Source organism: Cannabis sativa, chromosome X, assembly GCF_029168945.1.
Source record: "Cannabis sativa cultivar Pink pepper isolate KNU-18-1 chromosome X, ASM2916894v1, whole genome shotgun sequence".
Classification (NCBI taxonomy): domain Eukaryota; kingdom Viridiplantae; phylum Streptophyta; class Magnoliopsida; order Rosales; family Cannabaceae; genus Cannabis; species Cannabis sativa.
The window spans coordinates 82,572,289-82,578,896 of record NC_083610.1 but is presented as its reverse complement, the minus strand read 5'-3'; the positions used below and the strand labels follow the sequence as shown (position 1 = coordinate 82,578,896).

The following is a 6,608-nucleotide window of genomic DNA, read 5'->3' as shown; positions in this document are numbered from 1 at the left end:
GTAGCGTATCTTCTACATAACTCCTAATTACATAGTTCCAACTTACTCAGAGATGGCTTTCACACATTGAGATAGGTAGCTCTATTCATCCAATGGAGCTTGAACACACAGTTTTTGAACAACAACATTCGAAAATGGTAGCTTACATAACACTGTTTGATGAACCTGAATATTCCTGTGACGAGTGGACAATTTTCCTGACAAACCTGTATGACATCATAATATTACAACATTAGCAATAAAATAATGACTGAAATTCTTATAAGGTTGAAATTTTCTTCTAGGACAAAGACAAGACATTATGAACTCTAAGACAACTCAAATATCAAGGACTATGGAAAAATAAAAGCATTAAACAGTACAAACCCCTAAGGATTTCCTTAGAGAAATAAATCGGACCGAGTCAAGAGCTTTAGTAAAAATATCTGCAATTTGTTTGCTAGTTTCAACATATTCTAAGACAAGAATTTTATTTTCCACAAGCTCTCTAATAAAGTGATGACGAATGTCTATGTGCTTAGTGCGAGAGTGTTGAACAGGATTCTTAGAAATGTTTATAGCACTAGTGTTATCACAAAAAATGGTTAAAGTTTTCAAATCAAACCCATAATCTGCCATCATTTGTTTCATCCATAACAATTGGGTACAACAACTACCCGCAGCAATGTACTCAGCCTCTGCTGTGGACAGAGAGATTGAGTTTTGCTTCTTGCTATGCCATGAAACCAAGTTGTTTCCAAGATAGAAACATCCACCACTAGTACTTTTTCTATCATCAGCATTACACCTTGATCGGCATCACTAAAGCAAACAAGGTTAGAATTAGTGTCTTTTGAAAACCAAATCCCAAAATCAATAGTGCTATTTACATAGCGAATGATTCTTTTCACAGCAGAAAGATGGGATTCCATGGGATTAGCCTGATAACGTGCACAAACACCAACACTATAGCAAATATCAGGACGACTAGCAGTAAGATAAAGCAAACTTCCTATCATACTTCGATACAAAGTTTGATCTACCTTTACTCCTTGTTCATCTTTGCTTAATTTCACTACAAGAAAACCCATTTTCTCCGACTAATTTTTTGGTCATTAAAACTCATTAATTAGTCACCCAAAATTTTTTGTGACTAATTATTTTTAGTCGCCATGTAGTCGCTGAAAGTCGGTCGTAGAAGAGATTTAGTGACTAATATATTTAGTCATGAATAATGTTATTTTCTATGACTAAAATTTAGTTACAAAATATATTAGAATTAGTCACAATAAGATTGATATATTGGTCACATAAATACCAATTTGCACTTTCAACAACCAAAAAAGTAAACTTTAGCAACTAAAATTTAGTCATAAAAGGGCTAATATTTTGTGACTAAATAATTTAGTTGGCAAGAATAAATAAAGAATTATATAAATTAATTATTCAATGTCCAATATTTAGTCATAGAAATTAATTTACAATTTTTTTAATTAAAAGTTTATATTCATTTAAATTAAATAATAAAAACAAATTAATCAAAGATATATTTAAACAATATTATACATATTTATTCATTCAATAAAAAATTACAATGTCAATCATTTCAATTACAATATTGGTCTTGCTTGAATTGTACTTTGCTCATGATCAACTTAAAAAGCAAACTTAATACATCAGAGTTACCAACAAAAAAAATAGAATAAGCTACCTAGTATAAACCAAACTAAATGAACAACAAAGAAACTAACAATACAATAAACAAAAAAAAAAATGTGAAGGCCCTAATCTGGCTCCAACTCAAAAGCAAGAAGCACATGCCCCTCAAACTCTTAAAAAATTCTCTCACGATGCCCGTATTGCTTGAACTGTTTATTGGGAGTCACATTGAAGAATCCTTCCACTACGAATAGCACATTATCATTTTAAGTTGTCACTACAAATAAAAAACAACTAATAGCTGTATCTCGATTAACGAGAAAAATCAAAATACATCTACTATTTATTTTGAAGCTCAAAACTGTGTCTAAGAGTACATAGCAGTAGAATGAAGAAAAAATAAACACTTACTTATTGAGAATAACTCAAATTGACAATGGCATACCAATTTTCCTGCAAAAACCTCGAGTGTTATGTGTAAGAAAGAACTATAGGAAAAATACAAAAGGATTAGAACCTAAATTTCTTCCTGCTCCAATGACTTTATCCTTAACAAACTTATAATTTTTCTTTTTATTTTACTAGTGTTATCCCAAAATTTGTCCTCATGACGTGGCATGTCCACGTAAGCATTATTTAGGTCCATTTTAATGTATTTCTTGTTGTCATGGAAATAAACAAGTTCCAGAAAAGACAATTGTCTTTTTAAATCAAGAGGAAAAAAAAGATAACTTACTTGATGAGAAAGCAATCATTCATATGCAGTATAACAGGGCCATTAGTCACCTTTCTTTTTTGTTGGTGAGCAAAATAGCTATGACAATGCTTGATCCATGAGAGAGCAATGAGATATTTATTGTTCGTACAGCTCACTAAAGATGCGGTATTTCTCTTTGTAGTACTTCTCCACCTTAGGATCTTTAGAGGGATGAATTACCTACAAAATTGTTATTGAATAAATTAGTTTACACAAACAAGAACAAGTGGTGTCAAAGTCATTTACTTTTCTTTTTTATTAAATATGAAAGGTTCTGTGATTTGTTATGATGCATACTTGACCAGCTGCATTTAGAGCCTTCATAGCGTCATGCACGCTGGAATATTTTCTTGCAGCAACAAAACCGAGAATGGCAACACCCAAGAGCACAGACTCGCTTTCTCATGGCAAAACAATTAGGCAGCCTGTGAAGAACAATTAGTGTAGAGATGTTCAAAGGCGGACACAGAAACAATAAAGGATCACTAAAATGACTTCTTACATGAGTATATAACACAGAAATGAGAAAATAAATAAACAGATAAATTCTATCCAAAAATAGCAAGAAGGCTGCAAGAGTTGATTTCTATTAATCTACTTGTAACTTTTGTTCCTTAAATACTCATTGCATCGTAACCTTATCCGATTCACAAGGAAATCTAAAAATTCAAATGAAATTGGGCCTTAAACGGAATGCAAATAAATATAAATGGACACCAATAATGAAGAAATAACTAAATTGTTGAACATTAAAGTATAATAGCAAAGACAAGAAACTGGAATGAAGAAATGGAGGGAGGGAGACAAAGTACCAATTATAACTGAATTTTCTTGAATGAATAATGAGTTTGGCAAGGCCACCCCAAGCAAGTATTGTGTCAATCTGAAAGAAGAAACAATAAGGAAATTAGTCAAAACAGTGCACGCAATCCGTATCAAAGAATTATAATACATGATTATCCTGTAACCTTTTATTAAAGAATGTAGCATTTTATAAAATATTTTAAAAATAGAAGAAAGTAGACATATTTTACAAGGGTAGTGTTAAACTAAAATGAAGGTGTTAAAATGTGTCCAGATTGATATTATTGTCTTGTGACCATGGGCATTGCAGTGCTTCACAATGTGACGTGTACCATATGCAATACCCTGAACTGTACCACACAGATTTGAAGGCATCTTGCTATTATTATATTTATTTAAAGAAAAAAAAAACTCACTTGAATTGTAAATGGCAGCTCGAACCAAATCCATATGCTCCATGCCCAATAGTATATCTCTTTTCTCATAAAACCAATCATTAACTAATTTTGGTACTCTACATAAATTTGGTGCTTCTTTCATTAAATTAAATAGAAGCTATTATATTCCCATATGTTAATTAAAATCTATTTGCCAAAGCTAATGAATACAGAAACAATCGAGTATTTGTTGGCAAATCAAGAAGAAAAAAAATGAAAAACAAGTTTGGTGGAATACTAAAAACTACATGCATCTTTAATATAGTTGTTGTACCATTTCATAATGGCATAAATTAACTAAAAAAAATCAACTAAATTTTACCTACCTATACCATTAAATTAAAAAAAATTGTAAATAAAACTAAAATTCAACCCAAGCTTTATCAGTCAGTACTGTATATTACTCATTCACAAAACAATACATACAATTTTTTTAAACTATTTTCCAAAGAAAGCAAAGAAAAAACCAGGTGAAAAGAGGGAACTAACTTCCCAATATCCTCAGCAATATCAGAATATCAGAATATAAAAAATATACCTCACCAACACCCTAAAAAAATCATTCGAAAAAACATCTGAATCACATAAACAAACCATTTCAAAATAAAATATATAAAGGAATGAGTTTCTTGACTAAATAATTGAATAACTAACCTTTGCTCAAAACATAAATGAAAAACAAAATTGCCAGAGCATAGAGGGGCCACCAGAGAACATTTGAGAATAGTCGTCCCCTCATCGACGGCCGTATCGAAGAGACAGAGAGGGCTCATTATGTGATAGAATTCGGGGAGAGGGTGGTTTCTCTATGAGATGCGTGAGGGTTTGGGAGAGGTAGAGTGAGAGAGTGCTTAGGTAGGGAACTGAAAAGACAGAGGAAAAAGTTTGGGATTTGCCGCTAAAAATGAAAATTTCTCAAAAAAAGAAAATGAATAATTATATTAATATTTAACTTTTTGAAATTAATATCTGAAAAAACGTTTAAAATTTGAATTTTTTAAATAGTAACAGTACATAATATTATGAAAAAATAATTAATTTATTCATACTTTTATATGAAAATAAAATAAAAAAAGCATAAAAATAGTTGACTAATTATTAGGCAAATTTAAATTTAAGTTTTGAAATAAAAAAAAAAAAATCTAAAGATCCTAGTTTTTTTTTTTTTGAGAAAAGGACTAAAGATCCTAGTTATAACCTATTAGTGTGATAAAATATCTACACATAATATATTAATTTATTTTATATTTTAAATTTAAATTAATTTTTTTTAAAAAAAAAAAATTTCTTATGCTTCAATACGATCAGTTCAAAATAGAGTAATTTAATATATATATATATATATGTAAACTTTTTAAATAATATGCTTCAGATAATAATTTTTTTGGTAATAAATATCTTAAAATTATAAATTTACTATTACATTTATATGGTATGTGTCTTTGTACAAATATATATTTAAAAAAAATTACATGTCACAAATATTATATTTTTTATGGACTAAAATTGTAGTCACATAATATTATATAGTAATTTAAATTTATATTTTATCATGACTAAATAATTAGTTGGTATATATAAACCATTAATAATTGCAAGTACACTATATAGATTTTTCTATGACTAATATTTTAGTAATTGAAAATCATTAACTTCCACTGACTAAATATTTTGTCACAAATTTAGATTTTTAGTGACTAAATAATTTTAGTCACCAAAACTTATTGCTCTCGCCACAACTATTAATTTGGCGCTAAAGTTTTAGTGACTAAGTACAAATTTAGTCACTAAAAATAACAAACAGTGACTAAAAATTAGTGGTTAATTCTGTTGGTTTCAATTAAACAATGCCTCATGACTAAAAATATCTACGACTAAATATTAGTCGTAAAAGCTAACTATTAGTGACTAAATTGATTTAGTCACAAAAACTCTAGTCGCAGAAAACCTATTTTCTTGTAGTGTTTCAAAGTTGTGCTCATGGGAGTGTTGGTATGTTTGGCTTTTTCAAGGCCAAACTTTTTCACCAAATTCTTTGCATACTTGCTTTGAGTGACAAAAGTTCCCTCATCTGATTGCTTCACTTGAAGACCGAGAAAATAAGTGAGTTCACCTACCATACTCATTTCGAACTCCTTTTGCATTTGGGAAACAAAAACCTGCACTTCAGAGTTAGAGGTAGAGCCAAACACAATATCATCAACATATATTTGAGCAACAATCACATCAGAATTAATGTTTTTGATGAAAAGTGTTTTATCAACATTTCCTCTCTTGTAATCATGAGAAAGCAAGAATTCAGTTAGACGCTCATACCAAGCACGTGGTGCTTGTTTTAGACCATACAATGCCTTGTCTAACTTATAAACATGATCAGGAAAATGTGGATCCTCAAACCCTTTAGGTTGTTCCACATACACTTCTTCTTTTAACGACCCATTCAAAAAGCGGATTTGACATCCATTTGATACAATTTAATACCAAGAATGCAAGCTATGGAAAGAAGTAACCTGATCGATTCCAGTCTAGCTACTGGAGCAAATGTTTCATCAAAGTCAACACCCTCAACTTGAGTGTATCCTTGGGCAACCAACCTTGCCTTGTTTCGAATGATAGTGCCAAACTCATCACTCTTATTTTTGAAGATCCACTTGGTTCCAATGATGTTCACAAACGGTGGTCTTGGAATCACTTTCCAGACTTTGTTTCGAACAAACTGATGAAGCTCATCCTGCATAGCTAAAAACCAATCTTCATCCATTAAAGCTTCTTTTACAGATTTAGGTTCTAAAGAAGAAATAAAACATAAGAATTGAATTATATTGGCATATTTTCTTCTTGTAACCATGCTCTCATCCAAGTTTCCAAGGATGAGATCTGAAGGATGATTCTTTTTAACCCTGGAGGATGGTTCCCTCTGTATTGGATCAGTGATTGAATTTAAAGGATACTCGGATTCTTTTGTTGTTGGA

General features: G+C 30.6%; 1 long non-coding RNA gene across 3 annotated transcripts; it reads right to left on the bottom strand.

Annotated features, from left to right (window-relative positions):
* Positions 1-1,528: 1,528 nt before the first annotated feature.
* Positions 1,529-4,637, bottom strand: LOC115709147 (uncharacterized). 3 transcript variants are annotated; one of them, XR_009685025.1, is made up of 3 exons: positions 2,693-4,637; positions 2,050-2,575; positions 1,529-1,882 (listed from the first exon to the last, which is right to left on the bottom strand). It is a non-coding gene; the product is annotated as an uncharacterized LOC115709147 (long non-coding RNA). The 3 variants fall into 3 exon arrangements; XR_009685024.1 differs by having other exon boundaries at positions 1,529-2,575; positions 2,693-2,820; positions 3,208-4,637; XR_009685023.1 differs by having other exon boundaries at positions 1,529-2,575.
* Positions 4,638-6,608: the final 1,971 nt, after the last annotated feature.